We start from the raw sequence: 20,814 nt of genomic DNA, 5'->3' as shown, positions 1-20,814 counted from the left end.
CTTAATGTGCTTGGGGCACAGGTGTATTTTAAGGTGGGTGTGACTGTTGCAAGACTCAGGCAGGGGATCTGCTGGCTGGATTTCACTACGGCAGGGGAAATTGTGGGCCAGCCTGCAGGGAAATTCCCTGCCACAGTAGTTTTCCAGAGCCTGCTTACTGGGGAGGACCCCCCCAGGTTTTGGTTTCCCTGCTGCACCATGAGGTTTTGCCACTGATTAATCAATGATCTGCTCTGAACAAAGTGAGCAGGAGACACCATTGCCTTGTCCTCTGCTTGTTCCCAACCCTTTGTGGTCCCTTACTAAGAGAATACACTTTGCTTTTTGTTTATGGCTTTGCTTTAGTAAAATGGTCTTTTATAGCTGGAAAGTCTTAAGAAAGAAAGCTTCTGACAGTATCTGTAGGAGTTGCAGTTCTTTGCTGTGCAAATGCTGAAATCTGTGTCTTGCTTTAATGTTTCTTGGAGCTTAAGTATTTTTGGATAAACAAAGCATCTGTATAAACTACTTCGTGGAGTGGAATGCAGCCATCAGGAACATGTCGGTGGGAACAAGGACCTCTAACAGAACTGAGGGTCAGGAGTGGGATGTAGTGGGGCAACGTGTTGTATCTAACTGTTAATTTTGATGGGTATATCACATTCCAAGCCATTTGCTGTCTGAAAAACTACTGGAATCCATAACCAGAGTATTTTTTAATTATGGAGCAGTTTGCACAAGCTTTTCTCCCTCTAATTTCCACTGGATGTTGCTGGGTTCTGAGTAGGAGCCCCTAGAAATGTGCTTAAAAATATTCATATGGCATCTTAGGAATCATGGGGGGACTTACTGAGATAGTGTGTTTCTGTATAACTTTGCTTCCAGAGGAAAAAACACATTTCTGGTATTTATTTTATGGTGAAGGATTTCTAACCTCCCTCCCACGTGTTATTACATTACAGAGGGGAGAGCATTCCCAACCTGTGGATTGTAACCTGGTGCGTGTGAGTGAGAGCTGAGGGAGGGCACCTGACAGCTTGTGACAGCTCCAGAGTTGGGCAGCAGTGTAAACACACCTTCCTGGGGCTGTGCATAGCCTGGGAGCCACAAACAAGGATTTCTTGCCACACCATCCAGCTGTGAAGGTCAGGACGCAGCAGTACCTGGAGTCCCGAGGAGTGGCAGTGCCACGTGGGTTCCCCACTCTGTACAGTGACAGACTCCATGCCAGGTAATGTTGTGGATACAAAGGCTTTAAATGGGAGAGGGGAGGAAGCCAAGCAACTATTTGGGTGAATTCTTCCCAGAGAGTTATTAAGTCCAGGCTCAGGAAACTCCTGGAGTTGAAAGAAGTCAAAGCCTCAGACAGAGCCTGGTTACAGGGCAGTTTAGCTGCTCTTATGTGTTGGTTTAACTGATACAGCAGAACAGCTTTGAGGGTTTGGGGTGGTAGCTCTTCTACTTGTTTTAATTTTTTAATATTTTTTAAAATGTGGATAAAATAAAAGCCCTGGAGCCTGGTGAGATTGACTTGGAGTACTGTAATAGTGGAGGCAAATGCTGAAGTTTTCACTGAGCGATGACAGTGCTGTAAGGGAATCTCTGAAAGGAGTCCCTGATCCTGGGTGTGCTGACTCCAGCCCAGAGGTGCTGCAGGAGCAGTACCTTCCCTTTTCCCAGTCTGCAGTCTGTGTTTGACATTTTCCTGGGCAGGAAGGTGAATTGGAAAGGTAAAAATGTGACAGCTTCCCAAGCATTGCATGCCTGGGAGTTTGCTGGTCTGATACCAGTAATTACCTTGCAAATCGTCTGTTTAGAAGAGACGCACATACAAAGAGCCCAAAGAAGCCTCTTTTATAAAATTCATTGCTAACAGCACTTTTTTATATTCAACAGATACCTGCTGCAGTAACTTAGGGAAAACTGCTTGGGCACATTTTGAGGTGTTTACCACTCGAGCAGAACATGTTTAGGTGTTCTTTGGTTTTCCACTTCAGTGCAGGTCTCGGTGTGCTTCACAGAGCAGCAGGTGGTTTTTAGCTTGCTTGCAAGGCTTGAGTGAGGAACACAAAACTTGCCAGCTGTCCTGCTGGGTATCCCTGATCCCCCTGCGCGGGAGAAGCATCGACATCCAGTGATACTTCTGGAATGCAGCTCTGTGTCCTCGGAGGAGCGTGAGGCCAGAGCGAGCTGAGTGCCTGAGATGTGGCTCACAGAGGGGACATTCAGTCACCAGCACAGGATCATGTTCCAGGGGCCAGGCTGAACTAAAGCTCCTGCTGGTGCTGGAAAAGCAGCCAGCAGGTCTGGGCTGGTGCCCTGGTGATTTCCTGTAATCTCCCCAGGCTGCACAGTCTGCCGATAACTCTGTCTCTCTGTTCTCATCCTTCCTCTGGGATCTGCATGGAAGCATCCATCCTGGTCTTCCCTTTTTCCCAAGCCATTACACCATTACTCTGCAGGAATCGTGTTCCACCCGGTAAAGTCTCATGTTTGTAATTGTTTTCACGTTAAAAAGTAAAAAGTCTTGCATCTGAGAAATAGTTTCTCAGCTCTCTGGTCTGTGAAGACCTTTTTCCAAAGCAGTTACTGTGTTTTCTGTCTTTGCCATGCTGTTCCCTGCTGCAGAGATAGGATATGTCTGAAGTCCTGTTGTTTCAAGGCACTGGCAAAATGGGCAGAGCTGAGTTTTCATACTGCTGTGTCTTGTTTCTAAATCAGTGGGTAACTGGACAGGAAGGCTTTTGGGAGTGAAGTAATGTATTTAAATGTAGTGGAAATTCTGATGTGTGATGTTCCTTACAGGTCAAGGTGAACCATTTCTGTCTCCATGCCCTTAGCAGAAGCCCATGGACTGTGCTTGTCATGGGGCCCTCAGCCTTCATCCCATTCCCCTCCGACTCATGTAAAGCCAGCATAGGTGCCAGTCAATGGGAAATAATCCATGAAATGCCAGACACCAGTTTGAGTGGTAAAATTAAACAGTGTAATAAGCCACTTGAAGTAGTTTGTGTTGGTGGTGGATGGCAGGAAACTTCAGTGCTGTCGTTGCCTGTTGGAAGAACACACTGAGGGAACTCTGGTCATTCTCTGCATTCCTTATCATTGTGTCCAGATGGTCACACCTTGGATTTTTATCTAGATAGGTCTAACTGGGAATATCCTGGAAAAGACCTTACTGTGAGTAGCTGCAGTGTGTTTCATGTTACTACTGTTTTCTAGCCTAGTCATAACTTGATTTGTTTAGAATTAACTAAGCTTTTTCTCTTAGAAGTATTTTCGTGTTCATCTGAAAAATTCTGAGTGTCTCACCCTTTGGGGGCAGTTGAAAACAGTTTGTCACCTCTCAGGGTTCTGGCATCCTTTTAGAGCAAAGATTTCCAGCTGTTGGGGCCAGGTTTGGGGGAGGAATGTGTCCTGCAAGATGTTTTTTGCAAGGATGAACAACAAGAAGGGGGGGAACAGGTCTGAGAAAAGGAATGAATATTTTGGAAAGTCTCCTCCTGGAGGGGTCAGGTATAGTCAGGTCAAGATACTGCAAGAACTGAAAAAAGTAATCCCATGAACAAATCTTGCTAATTCACTTAATTATGTTGCTGTAGATGGTGGTAATAAGTTTTATCACAGTTTGGGACAGCAGGAATGAGTTTGCAGTGTGCTGGCAGGTTTGCTCCCATCTTTCCATGCAGGAAAAATGGAAGGGATGTCTGGGCTTTGTTACCAGGCACTGGTTAAAAACTCGGGGAGGGGGAGAATTATCTCTGAATCTTCCCAAACTGGAAATGAGAGCTAAGAATATTCTACTTTTTCCAGTTAAAGACAAAAATGCAAAATGGAAGTTGCCCTTAATGGCAAACTGATGGGTAGAGTGGTGTTTAGTGGTTCCCTCCTTCAGATCTACATCAGCCAAATGAGGGCCATAGTTTCCTTGCAGGCTCTTTTATTGTCTCCACAGGAAGAGTGCAGAGACAAGCAACTGTAGATTAGGATCAATTTGCAAGATAGTTCAGTGATTAGCACTGCCTGTCGAGATGTTTTTCTGTGTAAGAACTGCATCTCAAGTTTTACAGGCTTCCTTTGCTCAAAGAATTAACTGTGAGGAGGATTAAAACGACATCCTGGGCATCAGCTAAACATTCTCTTGAAATTCCTTACTTCGTCGCTAAATCAATTAATTTGATTTCTTTAATCCACAAGTGAACTGAGTTGGTAAACTATGATCTATTTAGGTTGAATTTCTCCAGAGCATTTTAAGGAGTACTCCAGTCTGGCAAAGGGAAAGCAAACATGGTGGGGAAAAAAGAAAGAAGCTGGTGAAATGTGGGAATACCCTGTGCTAAGGTGTGAAATGAAAATGCTTCTCTAACCACCAGGGTGCCTTTTCCAAGAAGCAGCCATTAGCTGGTTAATGCAGCCCTCAGAGACATTCCTGGTCCTCTCTGGTTCTGTGGGTAACAGAGTAAGGCAGCCTACTCTCGCTGCTTCTGCTGTGGTGCTGCTTGAAAGGAGTAGGAAGGGGGAAGGAAAAGATGTCTGTGCTGCTGGACAGCACAAGGACACAGTTTCACTTCTGTCCAGCCTCCCAAAGTGGCCCTTGGCACTCAGGTGCGGCCCCTTAACTCTCCTAACCCATATGGATGGCTGGTTTGCCTGTAATTCTGCATGGAGAATGAGGAGGGTAGCATCCACATAAAAATATTTGAATTATTAATAAAGGAATCATGTGCTCTTTCTGGAAATCCTGCAGGTGCCCACTGGCTGTAATCTCTTCAAGTGCGTTAGTCAGAGGTGCAGCTCCAACTCTGAGCCTGCTCCAGGCTGGGCTGGTGACTGTGTTAGATCAGGTGTTGTAAAGTGGTGAATGTTTTGCAAATAAGCCAGCGATGCTCTGGAGGGTGTTTGGGTCCGACTGACTGGTAGTTCTTGGCCGTGCTGTGACGTGGAGAACTAGGCTGGCAAGTGACTTCAGGCATTAATCTTCGTAGCATCAAAACATTCAGAATTTCTTCTCAGCTTGTGCTTCTGCATGAAAGAAATCCTGTGGCTGTCAGAGCAAGTGGTGGCGCAGGCAGTGCTGAGCGTTGTCACGTTAGATGCTAAAATAGATACAGTTTTCTCTCGTGCCATTCCAGCTCCCTATTTCTTAGCAACTCCAGCAACCAAACGATTCTCTCAAGGGTATTACCAGTTTGAGGAGGCAGGGCTCTGAACTTGGCACCTCCTACCCCAGCAGAGCAGCAGCCCTTGCTGTGTGTACACAAGGGTCTTCCTCAGGGTGAGGGAGTTTGGCACAGGGGCTCAGCGATCTGGGTAAGATAGACCTTTTATTTTCTGAGGAGTGTGTAACAAATGTCAGAGTTTATCAGATAACACAAGGCAGTGCTGTGCATGCCACAGGAGAGATAGGGGTGAGCTCTAATCAAACCTTGCCGTGCTGCCCTGCTGTCAGCTGAACTGGTAGTACCCGAAGCAAACTGTCAGCATGAATTCCTTCTGCTGTCTTCTAACTGGCCCGGAAATAACTGTGGATGTGTCAGGAAATGTGTCCTTACAGGGTCTGTGTGGTTCTACGGCAAAAGAAGAGGCTGCAGCTGGGATGGAGCATCTTGTGGTGCTGAGCAGCACAAGCTGATTCACGCCTTGCTCATCCAGAGTGTGTGTTTATGTCTGAGTTTGTGCTCCAGTGTCTCTTGAATTGGGGAAACTGTCCTTCCCACAGGAGTGGGCATGCAAGGTTTGGAGCTTTCCCTCTGGATGTAGAGAGGGGTTCAGCAGGCTGGCTTTCCCTTGGGTCATACTCTTGACAGATGGGTGGTTTGGGGGGGGTTCAGAAAACTTGGCAAATGAACAAGTGTGATGTGTTTGGGAGGGCAGCTGCTCTTACGAGATAAGAGCCAGTTACTTAAGGAAACATCCTCTGTCCTGAAGACATGGGATGGATAACTCCTCTTGGGATTTGGCAGCTCTCCAGTCCTGCAGGCGGCCAGATAGGCTCTCCCTGTGCCGTGTCAGTGTGCCGTGGCTCCATCCCCAGGGACAGGAGCTGTGTGACCTCCAGCCTGGCACGCAGAGGACTCCTCTGGCTGGGGGCTGCTCAGAGGGTCAGGCTCCTGGTATCACCCTCCCCGAGCACTTGGATGGGCTCATCTTGAAGATGAGACCAGATTTCAGTGTAAACCCCAACAGCAAATTTCCAGGTAATGCTAAACATACTGAGGAGGAGTGCAGGAGAGCAGAACTGCCATGCTTCCAGCTGCCTGCTTCCTGGCAGTCCCTGGGGTCTGGTTCTGCTTCAGCAAGCACAGCCAGAGTTATTTAGCCCCTCTCCTCCCCAACTAGTCCTTGAACGGGAGTGCACAAATAGCACTTTTCTATCTAATATGAATGGAGCAGGGAGACCTGGTTTTCCTTTCTCTGAAAGTTTAATTGAAGAATCCTACAGAGTGCAGGGGGACTGGTTCTGCTCCGAACCTCTGTCCTGGTTTTGGCTCTCTTAGAAGCTAGAGGGGCTGGATCAAGAGTAGAATTGGTTCCCAGTGGCAGGACTGAGTGGTTTGGGTGCTGCTTCTGACTCTGTTTAGCTGTGTAGGAGGTAAAAGGGATGGAAGGAAACCCATTTCTGGGTGCTGCCACATGCCACATGCATTTTGGTTTTCAGTTTTTGGTTTTGCTTCAGTGGAAGTGTTTCCCCTGTCTTGTAAATGGTATCAGTTATCCCAAAGATTATCAGGAAAGGCTCTCAGCCTTCCTCAGATAACTTGTCAGCAAAACGTGTGGTGTGATGCCAGGTTCAGAGCCAGGGTGGCTTCACCAGCTCCCATCAAAGCAAATGTGGAGGTTCGTTCCTTCACTCTGTGCTCCACAAGGCAATGTGTGTCCCAGGAGTTCTGCTGGATTACTTCTTCAGTACAGGAGGAGGTGCTCTGGGTGTAGCAGATGCCTTTGCTCTGTGGTGCCCCTGGGGCACACCAGGGGCTCCGTGGCCTGTTCCTGGCAGCTCCATTTCCCATGGTGTTCCTGGGGTGGTGGTTTCATCAAAACCACTCTTTCCAGATGCAGGCTGGGAGAAGAAAGAGCCTATATCCAAGACAGGCTTCTGTGGGAAGACTGCTGCCTGTGGAGAGGAGTGGATGCCACAAAGTGGAATGAAAAGCACCTCAGGTCTCCTTCAGATCCAAAGTGAGCTGCTTATGGGCCTGTTTGGACACAAGGTTCTTCCCCCCTTCTGAGTAGTCGTTTTGGAAATACTATTTCTTTAAAGTGTAGCTGTCCATCCTGGGAAGTGTTCAGGGCCATGGTGGATGGGGCTTGAAGCACTCTGGTCTAGTGGAAGGTGTCTTTGCAGGGTTGGAACTGGGTGATCTTTAGAGTCTCTCCCAGCCCAAACCGTCCATGGTTCTATGATACAATGGTCATTCCTGTGTATCCCAGCTATCAGTACACCTTGAGGTCATCTTCACACTCTTAACAACTGCTGGTGCTTTAGTGAAGGCTTGCTGTCAGCTTTGTGGTTATTTTATTTGGTTGGGGTTTTTTAACCGTGACTCTCGTGACTCTGTGAGAAGCAGCCAGCAGCAGGTCTTCTAAACTTTGACTCTCATGTTCACAATGAGCTTCTGACCTGATGCATCGAGTGCTCTGGGTAGAGAAGCAATTTCAGGTAAGTAAATGAACTTTGCATTTTCAAGCACATGTGTTCTTGATGTATTTATTCAGTACTTTGTTTGCTGTGACCTGCATTTCGGCAAGTTCTTGGTTTGGATCTGGATGGGCAGATACCTGTTTCCCTTTGGGTATTATCCAAACTGTCACACTCCAGTGTTAAACTGTAAAATCTTAGGAAAAGGCAACTGAAAGATAAATCAGATCAATTCCTTTTTCCTGCCTCTAGGCAGGGATAACTAAGAGCAAAACTTGAGAAGATGTAGATTGTGGATAAATGCCCCCAAACCCCTACTTATAAGGAAATCTTTGCCCTTCTGGCTGTTGAAACTGGAGACACATATTGGGTAGACAACCTGACGGGCAGCTGGAATACCTGTTTTCCATTCCCGGTTCTGGCTTTGACTTAGATGAATGACTTGCAAAGAGAAAATAAATGGGGTAATATGCCCTTTCTTGCTGCTTGTAGTTATATTTTTGTCTTTTAATAATACTTTGAAGCTGTGTGAGGATTTTCTGAAAGGCATCTCATCAGATTTGTTGTGGTTTTGTTGGGGTTGATCGTTGCTGAAAAGCTCCGTGAGTGGTTGCAGAGCTGGAGGGGGAGGTGTAGTAAAAATCAGAAAATAAAAGTGGAGCTATTTGGCATAGAGATTTTGAGAAAGAATGTGTTTTAAAAGCTGCTCTTTGTTTGTGTGTAGCCCCAGTGACCAACGCGGTGTCCTCTGTGCCTCCCGTTCCTAGCTGGGAAAGCTGTTGCCTTTGCCACAAGAAGTGCTGGAATATCAGTGAACCTGAACTGGCTGATTCTGAGAGGCTGTGGTGAGAGAAAAAGCAGAGAAGCAGCTTTCACTTGTGATTCTTCCTAATGCAGTTATAATTCTTCCTGTGGTGTCTGAGCAAATTTGGTTGTGGAAACATTGAATTTAGCCCCCCTCCTCTGGCTGTCCCACTACTGTCTGTCTGGATCTCAAGGGTTGAAGAATTAATATGTTCAGTGGTTTTCCCACAGAAACCCTAAGAAATACCATCAGAAATAATGAGTAAAGTGCTGTGACTAAAGATCACAGCTGCTGAAATTGGGGGAACTGATTTTTCTTTTCTCACTTTGCAGGTCAAGTGAATTGGTCAGAGCAGGTTTTTGCAGTTGTTGCTTCCTGAAAGCTGAACCTGTGTCATAGTTGTTCAGGACAGACTGTAATATCTAGGCTTGTTTCAATCAGTCATGAAAAATTCCTGTTTTCCCCACCCTCCTTCAACTTCATCAATATTAAGAGCACAAGACACTTAGCAGACACCAGGAGCTCCTGTCACTGCATCAATTCAGCTGCTCTTTGCTGTGCATCCAACGTTGTGAATAATGTAGGAATCTATTACTTAAACTTTAATGCAGGTATAACAGGGGTTGCACATCAACAGGTGCAGTGCAAGAGGCTGCTTTGAAAAAGATTCAAACCAAGTGTTATGGGGTCTGTGTTGTTCCCTTTGTCCAGGGCAGGGATTGTTGCACCGCTGGGACCCCTTGAGGGCTGTGCCAGTTCTGTGCCCTCCTGGCAGGAGAGACCCTGAGGGGCTGGAGTGTGTGCAGGGCAGGGAACAGAGCTGGGAAGGGGCTGGAGCAGCAGCTGAGGGAGCTGTGGGAGCTCAGCCTGGAGAAAAGGAGACTCAGGGGACACCTTCTGGCTCTGCAATCCCTGTCAGGAGGGGGGAGCCGGGAAGGGTCGGGCTCTGCTCCGGGGCACAGGGACAGGAGCAGAGGGCATGGCCTCAGGCTGGGCCAGGGCAGGGGGCACAGCAGCAGGAATTTCTGCCTGGAAAGGGTGGTCAGGCCTTGGCAGGGGCTGCCCATGGAGGTTTGGAGTGCCCAGCCCTGGAGGTGCCCAAGGCAGGACTGACCGTGGCACTCAGTGCTCTGGGCTGGGGCACAAGGTGGGCATTGGGCACAGGGTGGGCTCCATGGGCTGGGAGGCCTTTTCCAACCTCAGTGATCCTGTGATTGTGTGGCATAGCTTATCATTTATGTGCAGATACTCACTTCCAGGTGCATGGATATCTGAGGCCTCTGGTTTTTGTGTGTTTGTCTCAGTGTGTGGCAACATTTGCTCTGGACTCATGGGGTCACAAGGCACATGGATGGCTGTTTGCAGAGATCCAGGGATCTCACATAGTAGAATATCAAGACACTCTGTCTTTTCAATGGCCTTTTTTTTTACTTTCTTCTTGGTACTAGTATTATTTTTTTAAACAAAGGAAAAACATCCCTTTCCTCAGTTTTTCGCTTTGCAGAACTGGAGCCTTAAAATAACCCAGGAAGCCTTTTGTTATATAAATATACTCATCCTCCTCCTTGGCACAGAATGTGCTTGATAGAGCTGCTTGCTGAATTCTCTTTTAAACTTCAGTTTCAGTTGCTGTGAAGGAGAAACCCAGGGCTCAGAGAGCAGAGCAAGCACTGGTTGCCGTGTAATCACAGCATGGCAGTGCCTGTGGAAAGCAGGCAGAGCAGTGTAAAGCAGTGACTTGTGCCTGGAAATCAGTCACTGTGCCTCAGTGATTTTTTTTTTAAGCTTGTTCCAGTCAGGTGTGCTTCTACCTCCCAAATTTAGCTCCAAGGGAACAGAGCCTTGGGGTGTGTGCTACCTCTTGAAAATATTTGTGCTTAAGTTGCTTGTTCAGGAATAGAAGTGTGTGTGAGTACAGAATGGGCTTGGAATGGTTAAAAGTAAATTCCAGTGCAGAGGACTCAGTAGTCAGATTTCCCAATTAAATGGGCAACAGTTGGCTAGAGCAGATGTTTGAAAAGAAAATGAACAAAAACTCACCGCTACAAAATCCCCACTACCTACCCCCAGCAAAAAAACCCCATCATCCTGAGAAATGTTAAATAATCTTTGGTAGAAGTGGTGACTGGTTTCTGGGTGTTGCCTTGTGCACGTGAAACATCTTTGGGGGAATTTATGAGTCATGTCCAGAACTGAGTGTGACTTCAGTGTCTCTGTATCCTCTGTAGGTCCCGAGTTCATTGTGACACTGACTTACTAAGTGATACCTTTTCTCAGAGCCTGAGCTTGGAGCTGCTGCTGACTGGGGAGGCCCCTCTGAGGGGACAGGCTGAGCTCCAAATCCTGGCGTAAGCCCTGGCTTGTTCCCCTTCTGCACACAACAGGGAACACCTTTCTGGCACCACCAGGCCACTGTGCTGCTGGCTTTATCCTCTGAGAAACCATGGGCATCATCCTCAGCTCCTGTTTGACTCCTCTACTAACCTTCCGGTTGGACATCGGGAGGAATTTCTGCCTGGAAGGGGTGGTCAGGCCTTGGCAGGGGCTGCCCAGGGAGTTTTGGAGTGCCCAGCCCTGAAGGTGCCCAAGGCAGGACTGGCTGTGGCACTCAGTGCTCTGGGCTGGGGGACAAAGTGGGCATTGGGCACAGGGTGGGCTGGATGGTCTCAGAGGTCTTTTCCATCCTTAGTAATTCCATGATTCCCCCCTGACTTCTTCCAGGTGCATACATCGAACATATCCCGGGGAAGCACGAATGGCAAGTGGATGGATGGGTTTGGTGCAAACACCAAGTCCATAGGGGTTGTGTTTTCAAAGCCAGGAGGATCTGTGCAATACCCCAGAGTGCCTGAATCCAGCCTAATGTGTTGCTGCTGCCTCCTCCCATGCCAGTGGAGTGACAGTGTGCTGAGAGAGGAGTCCAAGGAGAGAAACAACGCTGTAACTTTGAATCACAGAATGGTTTGGTCAGAAAGGACCTTAAAGACCATCTTCTTCCACCCCCTGCCATGGGTGGAGACACCTTCCACTGTCCCAGGTTGCTCCAAGCCCTGTCTAATGTGGCCTTGGACACTTCAGGGATGGGACATCCACAGCTTCTCTAAGCAGCATCGTCTTGGGCACTTACCCAAATCTAAAAGGCTTAGTGGAATTTTGGAACAAGAATTGTATGTTCGCTGTGTTTAGTTTGCTGGCTCGGTCCCCTTGGATTTTGGTACATTTCCTAGCTGCTCATTAAATAGCTTGGCTTGTTCTGGGCGCTGTTGATCGTTCCTGTCTTGTCTCCTAGTTCATTTGCCTTCAGCCACGGAGCTGCTGCTCCCCTGTTTCTTGGAAAAGGCGAGGAATGTGCTGGCAGGAAATGGCTGCAGTTAATGAAAATAAGGCCGTACCTGCTGATGATTAATCCTTAGTCCGAAGAATGAGCCTTCCTTTTCCAGCTTAGTCGCCTGAATTAGCAAATGACTGTTGCTTTGTCCTGAGGCTGCTCATAGTGAGGTTGATTCATGCCTCAGGGACCCCAGTAACAGGCTTTCCCGTGAGGGTGTGCTCACCTCATCATCCCCTCGCGGCTTCAAAGGGAAAGTGGGTTTTCCCGCTTGCTTTGCATCCACTTGGCTTGTGCTCCTTTGGGCTTTGCCTTCGTTTTTACTCCTTGAGTCTTGTAGACCTGAAGTTTCAGCTGGGATTTGATGGTTAATGCCATCCCGACTCCTTTCAAGTGTCACATCACCTACCCAAGTCCTCTGGGGATGGGACGGGCCAGGTTCTGCCTGGGTTCAAGTGCTCCAGGAGTGAATGTAAATATATTTAGCCTTTGTCTGAAAGGCTTTGAACTTAAGCACGGCTCTTTTGCAGCTCTTTTTGCGTCCTTTGAAGGCTGAGCGCTGATGTTGAACTTGCTGTGCCTGACTGTTCCCTTCGCATGCAGTTAAAACATCAACTATTACATTGACGTGCAAATGTTATTTTGTGCTGAAGTCATGCTGGAAATGGTGCAAAATGTCTTGTTTTTTGGATTCACCGTCTCGCTGAGCTCTGATCTTGTTTTGCTCTCTGATTTCTTTGCAATCAGCAGAGCTGTGTTCAAACAGTGCTGGAGCCCGGGCATCCTTTGGGGCTGCACCCCGGGAGCCACAGAATCCAATGGCAGCACTCCTGAGGTTTGTGTCTTTTTGGAACCTGTGTTATTAATTAGTTGGGTTTCCCCCTACTTCAATCATGGATGCAACAAGTTGAAGTAGATCTTCTCCCCTGCTCAGGTGAGACCCCACCTGCAGAGCTGCTCCAGCCCTGGGGCCAGCACAGCAAGGACATGGAGCTGCTGGAGAGCCCAGAGGAGGCCCCAGGATGGGCAGAGGCTGGAGCAGCTCTGCTGGGAGGAAAGGTTGGGAGAGCTGGGATTGTTCAGCCTGGAGAGGAGAAGCTTTGGGGGGACCCAACTGTGGCCTTGCAGGGCCTGGAGGGGCCAACAGGAAAGATGGAGAGAGACCATTGCCAAGGGATGGAGGGACAGGACAAGGGGAATGGCTTCCCACTGCCAGAGAGCAGGGACAGATGGGATATTGGGAAGGAATCCTTCCCTGGGAGGGTGGGCAGGCCCTGGCACAGGTTGGGCAGAGAAGCTGTGGCTGCCCCATCCCTGGGAGTGTCCAAGGCCAGGTTGGACAGGGCTTGGAGCAACCTGGGTTGGTGGGAGGTGTCCCCTGAAGGGGGTGGAATGAGATGGGCTTTAAGATTCCTTCCAGCCCAAACCATTCTGTACTTCTATTAAATAACTCTTTCTTACCACACAAGCACTGACTTGTTTGTTCATGATTTTAATGCCAGATGCAGTTGTTTTAAATAACTGCGTGGCTTCCCGGTTTTGTTACTCAGCAGGTAATATGGTTATTGGGATTCTTCCACAAGGTACTTTGTTGCATTTCACTCCTTAAATGTTTTTCTCTGTTCTTTCAAGATGCACGAATTCAAAAAGGTTTTTGTCCCGTCCTGTGCTCCCCTTCCTCTGCTGTCCCTGTTCCCAGGGAATAGCCCAAAGGCTGTCAGCAACTGCTTTGACAGATTTCTTTGTACTGGTTAGAAAGACAAAATTTTACATTTAACATATTTTGCTCTAGAGTATGCGGCCAGGCATGGTTGAAATACTTGATAATTAAAATGCTGAGGGGTTTTTTAGTCCCAGAGTCCTGTGGGACTATCCCAGGTGCTCAAATTATGTGTGTGTGTCCCAGACATCCAGATTAACTTAAATATCCTTGGCTTGAGTGTGCTCCTACTTCACGTGCCTCCCTGGCCTTTTTCTGCATCATGGAGTGTCAATGCAGTCATCTCCAGGCACTGACACATCCCGAAATCCCCCAGGCTTTGCCAAGAGTTTCTTGGAAGGCCTATGGAAATACAGCTTTGGGAGGTCCCTGAACTGTAGAGCACATCCTGAAAGGTAAGGGCCATGCTTTGCACAAATGCTGCTGTTGTTACTAGGATATGTTAACTAGCTTGCTCCAGATGTTTTGGGAATGCTGTTGCTGACCCAGATTAGCTGAAGCATCGACTTGTGTCTGCCCCTGCCAAAGGTAGTGGTGGTCTGTGACAGCATTAAGTGCCCTGCCATAGTGCTGGTTCCTCAGGCTTTGTCGGCTCCAAAAGTCCTGAATGGCACACAAAGCACTGAGTTGGAGCCAGCAGCAGATGCAGAATCGAGCCACTGTAGGTGAGGCAGAGGTGGCCTTACAGGTCTGGGCTCAGCAGTCAGCACGAACAACTTGCCTGAGATCAGGTGGAGACTCCACTTGCTCTTCCTCCTCGTGTTTTGGTGGTCTGTGAAGCCTCTCAGGGAAGGCAGCTGAACACCGAGGCTGCACAGGCACCTCTCCAGTTGTGCAGCCTTGCTGCTCTGTTTGAAGTCCCCAGACAGCTGATCAGGCAAACCTGCTGCTAAATGGATGATCCAATTTCCCCCAATGCTGTGATCATGAACATTACCCGACATCACAGAAACGATTTGAGAACCACTGTGTGTTCCTCAAGCTGTCAGCTGTCTCTCAGCACCCTCGTTGTGCTCTTTCATCTTTAAATGCTTGTGCTGGAGCTCAAATAAACTTACCTGTCAGCAGTCAGAGGATGTCTCTTCCTGTCTCCAGCTCCTTCATAGCTCTACCTGGCACTTCAAAATCTGTTTACAAAGGAGATAAGGCAAGTAACTGTTGTAGCTGCTATCTCTGTAATTGATTTTTCTTATGCTCAGTGATAAGCAGCTCGAGGTTGTGTTTGAGCTTGGTGAGGATGTCAGCTTGCTCAAAGCCCCTAAGGACTGTGGGCATCTCTCTGGTAATTTGAAGTGGAGTGAAAATACACTTTTTAAGGCAAAACTGTATTGTCATCCTGTGTTGGGAGGAGTTTGAGGTGCTGAAAACAGGAGGGGGGGGGGGAATAAAGCTGTGTCCCAGCAGGACTTTGAGGATGGAGCTCTGCCCCTGGTTATACTGTGAATATTAATGACAGAGTTGGGTGCTGTTTCCACAGTGTGTTGCTCAGAGGGCAGGTGAGAAATTAGGTGTGCTGCAAGGTCAGTGAAGCTGTAAGGCAGAAATTAGTTACTAATAAAAAGCAGGTGTTTTTTCTCTACACTTCGGTTTTGTTGATGCAGTGTCAGGAAATAATAAATACAGATGACCAAAATGTGTGTGTATTTGGGTTTTTTACAAAGCACAAGCAGCTTGAGGTGTGTGAGGAAGACAAACACAGGGAGGGACATGGTTAGTCCCTTTTTCTGTGACTCTGGTGGAAATGAACTGTTCTGAAAGTATTTGGAACTGAGAAATTTAGAGGTTACTGCACTTTCCAGGCTCTTTCCTGTCTCTGAAGCCTAATGCTTGTTCCCACAACACTGCCAGGATGCAAAAACATTATTACTTTTGGCTTTTGTTCTTCTCTTGGGAGGCTTTTTTACTGAATTTGGAGATCCTTACATTGAAATTAGCTGCAAAAGTCAAAGTAGTAAACAAATATTATTAGTGAAGGAGGAGAGAATGGAACAAGCTGCTTTAAAAAGAAAATAATTTAAGAAAATATTTTTCTCCATGGTTCCCCATGTCTTGAATCCTCCATCTCCAAAAGGAAAAAGGTTCAGCACAGGGTGATGAAGGTGATCAAAGGCATGGAGCAGCTGTTGGATAAACGGAGGTAAATAAACTTTGACTCTTCAGTGTGGAGAAGAAATGATTGTGAGGGGAGGGAGTGAGAAGAGGAATGTTACGTAGAGTATGAGCTTTGCATCCTCCAGAGAGAATGATTGTACCCAGGCCTTCCTCTTTGAAACAAAAAGCAAGCTAGCACCCAGCTTATAACAAGGGAAAGTTTTTCTTTCGGTGGTGTCTTTTCTTTTTGTAATGTTGTTCTTGTGCTGCTGTGCAGTTATGCTGTGGTGTTCCCTGCTGTGGGGTGTTGCTGAAAGGTTAGAGGTTAAGAGGAGGCTGGATAAAACCCAGCCATGGCTATTGAACACTCCTGGCCTCAGGGACCAGTCATTAAAGTGAAGTTTTGAAGAATCACAGGATGGGTCAGGCTGGGAGGACCCACTGTGAGGGATGTGGTGCCACCTCCTGCCCCAGCAGGGCCATCCCAAAGCACATGGCACAGCTTTGTGCCCACACAGCTCTGGGATATCCCCAGGGAGGAGATTCCCCCCCTCTCTGGGCTCTGCTCAGGGCTGGGGCACTGCCCAGCCAAGAAGTTCTTTCTCCTGCCCAGGTGGCACTTGCTGGGCATCAGTTGCTGCCCGTTGCTCTGGTGCCATGGCTGGGCCCCAGCATCCCCTCCTGCTGCCCCCCAGCATCCCCTGCTGCCAGTGCCCTCCTGCTGCCCCCCAGCATCCCCTCCTGCCCTGCTGCCAGTGCCCACCTGCTGCCCCCCCAGGGCCCCATTGCCCTCCTTGCCCCCAGGGCTCACTGTTGGGCAGGGACAGCTGGTTGCCCACCAGGACCCCCAGGTCCTTCTCCAGCAGGTCCTCCCCAGCGTATGCTGGTGCCTGGGGTTGTTTCTGCCCATGTGCAGGACCTGCATTGCCTTTGTTGAGGAAGGTGACACCATCTGTGTTAAACTTGGTAGAAACATGAAACTTCCTCTTATAAGCAGGTCACAAATAACACTGTGCTGTCTTCAAATGTCACGTAGTTGTGTAACACAGGGCTGCAACCTGAAGCAGCAAATGAAGTGCAGGATTTCTTGGCTTCCATATTATTTCATATTTTTGGGCGGGAATGACAAACAGCAAGGAACACTGAATGATTCAGGTGCTAACAAGCTGGTGTTCAGGAGCAGATGATTGCAGCAGGTGTCTCGGCTGATCCCCTCTGTTCCTTGACCAAAGTTTTGCAGCCTGGAGCTCCCAGGAGTGTGCTGGGAGCCGGGTGGGTTGGAGTGGCAGAGTGCCAGCTGGTGCCTGGGGTGTAATGATCAGGTTACTGTAATGCCTGTGAGACAGATGGGCTCCAACATTGCTCTGGAAACTCAGTTTGCAGCATGATGGGTGGAGCTAGAACTCTGGGAGTGCACCTTCACCCATGGAGAATGAAGGTTTCTTACGTTGTACGTCACTTTTTACTACAGAGAGCTGGTTTCCTTGGCTGGCATGTGAAAGGAGTGGATTTCCCTGGAGATCTTGACATTCAGCAGCTTGTGGGTGTTAGGAGGCTTTGGGAGGAGGAGGAGGAGGATGGAGAGGGAATGGTGTCCTTTGAATCAGAGCTGTGTTGATATGCTAGAAAGAAACTGGCAACTGTTCAACCACTCTGTGAGTTTGGGTAACTTGGGGCAGGAGATGTTAAAGGATTTATATTGGACTGAGGGGGGCGAAAATCCAAGTGTAGGTGAACGTGTGTGGGGTCACTCAACAGCAAGACCTTGGAAATGAAAAGTCTTGGCTAAGTGGGCTCCATCCCAGGGTGTGGGTTTGGTGACCTGTGTGATAAGGCTGAGAGTAAATTCCAAGTGATTTCTCCCTCTGATCTCTCTTGAACTCGGGCTGCCTGTGTCTGTTGCTGTCAAGTGGCTGCTTCTGTATTTATGAGTAAGTTGGAAACTACTGACCTGCTTTGCCTCCTGTGAAAGGCTAGTGATAGTTCTCGCTGGAGATAGCACTTCTGGATGTGCTTGGACTAAATTTACTGCTGGAAGCTGTAAAGAGTGGATGGTGATGACTTTTGGAAGGTAAAGTGAGTATTTACTGCATGGTGGTAATGGATTTATAGACAGATAGTTTGGTTTATAGATAAATATTGTTGCCTCTATTTCTGTAGCCATAAGCAGTAGATTTTAAAGCCTAAACTTTGCAATAATCTAGAGACCTTTTTACTTTTTTTTTCCTATCCCATCTGCTGAGTTCTCCACTCAGGGCTGAGCTATCACGTGGCGCCATGAGAGCCAAGAGAAGTGACGCATCCTGGTATCCCATGGTAACTCTCCCTTTACTTGGTTTTTAGCTCCTTTCCTTTGCTCCCGGATAGAGTAACCTGCCTGTGGATTGAGATTTGCTTCGCTCATAAATAGGTAAAGGTTAGATTGCACTGTTTTCAGTCCTGAAAACGATTTGCACTTGGTAACCCAAACTGCCCTTTAAGAAAGGAAACAAACAGCACAACAAAACCTTTGTTTGAAACCACAACCACCCCCCACTAACGCCAGAAATCTCGAACCACCCCACCCAAACGTCTCAACGTGCAGAAAGCATCGATGGGGTTTTTTACTCTGTTTGCCATTCAAGGTGTTGAAGCTCTCCTGAGAGGTTTTTGTGAACCACAAGTGGATACCTTGCAAGCAGAGGTGAAATTCTCATCAAAGCTCACTTTGCAATTCAGGTCTTGCAGTTCACACAGGCTTTGCTGCTGAAAACTTGTAAGGTGAGGCTTGTTTTCCCCCCTCCCTTTCTTCACCACCCCCACCAGTTGTTTTTAACCTCTGATTGTTGTGTGTAGTTACTGCCTGCACCTTCGGTAGAAATCTCCAACTTACCTCCCAAGAAAAGCTCGTGGTTTGGCATTCAAATATGCAGATACTCTTTAGAATTCTGATTATTTTTTGGAAAATGGGTATTTAATCGTAGAATCATAAAATGGCTTGTTTTGAAAGGGATTTTAAAGATTTTGTTGTTCCCTTCCCCTGCCATGGGCAGGGACACCTTCCATGGACCAGGTTGCTCCAAGCCCTGTCCAACCTGGCCTTGAGGCTTTCACAGCCTCTCTGTGCCAGGGCCTCACCCCCTCTCAGAGACGAGGTCCTGAGCAGATCTGGGGCAGTGGATGTCCACCATGTTTGCTCTGAACTTGCTGCTGAGCTGTCACCTGCTGCACCACATCCCTCGGGGCACCTGGATGTTGGGAAGCACTGCAGGGCTTCTCTGATGTGCTTCCCTGGTCGTGGCAAAGCGGGGGAAGGATCTCGTGCTGTTTTAAACAGGTATTTAGTAGAAATCTCTGTTCTTATTGTTGCGGGGCTGAACCCCCTCCTGTTCCATTTCAGTTCCACGGTGCTGCTGCTGTGAGCTGTGGGTTTGCATCAGGAGTGCTGCTGCATGGCTAAACCCAAACAATGGCCTGCCTGTGGCAGCTGAAAGTGGTGGTGGAAGAAAATCCTTGCTCTGGAATTGCAGGGGAGTTAAACAAGCCTGTTTGCAGCAGGAATCAGCTGTTAATTCATATTTGATTTTTTTGCTTGTGTTTTCTGTATAGTTTATGATGATTTAAGCATAAATTGCTGAGAAAAAGTCCTTGTCTGTCTTCTAGTTCCTGAGAGCTTCCACAGCAAGAGGCTTAGAACAAGATGTTCTTTAAGGACCTTTCCAACCCAAACCATTCAACGATTCTGGCATTTGGGTGGCCCCGTGGTTGATGTCAGAGGATGGTTACTCTGTACCAAGATGTCTGGCACTGTAATGATTGTTAAGTAAGTATGGGTCCCGTGGTGTAATGGTGAGCACTCCGGACTCTGATCACAAGGTCATGAGTTAGAGTCTCAGTGGAGACCGTACAGGGCAGTTAAAGCCTCCCTGCCATCTGATCCCGTCAGATCTCGGATGCTCAGCAGGGTCAGCCCCGGTTAGTACCGGGTGCTGTAGAAAGTCCTGGGAACCTCACTGTCACTGTCCAGGCTCGCTAGGCCGTGGCAGATGGACCTTGGGACTTAAATGGTGGGGCCAGTTCTGCGCATACTGTGCCTCACCTAAAAAAAAAAATCCACTGCGCAGGCTCGAAGGGCACACCCCCACGTGGGGAAAACCCTTCCCAAATCTTCGTTTGTGATGTTTGGCCATACATACATAATTGGATTTCTACCTTCCTCTGAATAACATTTAAAAACTATGAGCTGCCTTGCAAGTCACATTTCTCCTTTTCCCAAGGAAAGCCTGACTGGCCTGTGCCTTTCACCTCCAGTATTCCCTCTGCTCACTTTATCAGCTGTGTTTCATAAGCTGCCTGCAGTGGCTTTTCCCTGAGAAAATGCTGGTTCTTGGTCCTGAAATGGTTAACAGTAAGCTCTTTTATTATCTTATGCAAAGTACTCCTACAAGCTGCTAAAAAGTCTTAGAGCTGTTGTACAGAACAAAGATGCTGACCTGGGGAAACTGGGGATTGAGGTGGTGGAAGAGCTGGAGTTGGGGACAGGAGGAGTGTGATATGTGGCAAACTCAGTTAATGCGGGATCTGGGATTGAAGTGAGGAATTGAATCTGAAATGCTGTGAGCAGGTGACACTTTTATCCCAACAAACAACTATAACTGTCATACAGGTCACTTCACTGGTGTTGTATCTATTAACCTGGGCTTGTTTGAAAGTTTTATTATTGCACTTTATTATGCTACTGTTGAGGTTTTGACTGTGAGAAAGTGCTTTTGTATTGATGTACTCAAGGTTTTTGCTGTGTTGAAAGGTCATTGTCTGCTATGACTTTTATTTTTGGAGTTATGGATATGTAGGTTTATGGATTAAAAGAAACAAGGCAGGGGGAAAACCCTCAAAACAAACCCAACTGTGTCCTCAGTAACCAAACCACAGCTCTGACACAGAGGAAGGTGAGGCTTAAGAACAGCACAGATACAAAATGAGGTCTCTGGGTGTGCTGACTCTCCCTCTGGGGAGAATTGCAATCGTCTCATCCCTTCTCTAGGGAATATGGTGTCAGAGGGAAACCCCTGGGGCAGAGGGCTCAGCTCTGTCAGCATCAGCAGCTTGTTGGCTGTTTTCCTGTGGTAGTGCCACTGTGAGTGCTGGGAACAGCTGTGGAACTGGGAATTTTGAACAGGACCTCTGGGTTTTGAGATGTCACAGTATCACTGCATCCCATCATCTGCTCCTGGAGATCTGTCTCCCTCTGAGAACTGCCCCTGTAGCTAAAT

The 20,814-nt window shown here is 47.8% G+C and overlaps 1 protein-coding gene across 4 annotated transcripts in view; it reads left to right on the top strand.

Moving 5' to 3' along the window:
- SGMS1 (sphingomyelin synthase 1) overlaps positions 1 to 20,814 on the top strand; it is an 89,319-nt gene that overhangs the window by 17,092 nt on the left and 51,413 nt on the right. The window contains exon 2 of one of the 4 annotated variants that reach the window (XM_071563266.1): positions 942 to 1,210. The exons of 2 other annotated variants lie outside the window; for them this stretch is intronic. The gene's annotated coding sequence lies outside the window, so the exon portion shown is untranslated. Of the gene's footprint in view, positions 1 to 941; positions 1,211 to 19,202; positions 19,365 to 20,814 lie in introns of those variants that run through there. One more of the 4 variants, XM_071563272.1, reaches the window with a different exon arrangement.

Source organism: Pithys albifrons, chromosome 9 (assembly GCF_047495875.1).
Source record: "Pithys albifrons albifrons isolate INPA30051 chromosome 9, PitAlb_v1, whole genome shotgun sequence".
NCBI lineage: Eukaryota > Metazoa > Chordata > Aves > Passeriformes > Thamnophilidae > Pithys > Pithys albifrons.
The sequence above is the reverse complement of the archived record's forward strand: the minus strand, read 5'-3'. Positions and strand labels throughout refer to the sequence as shown.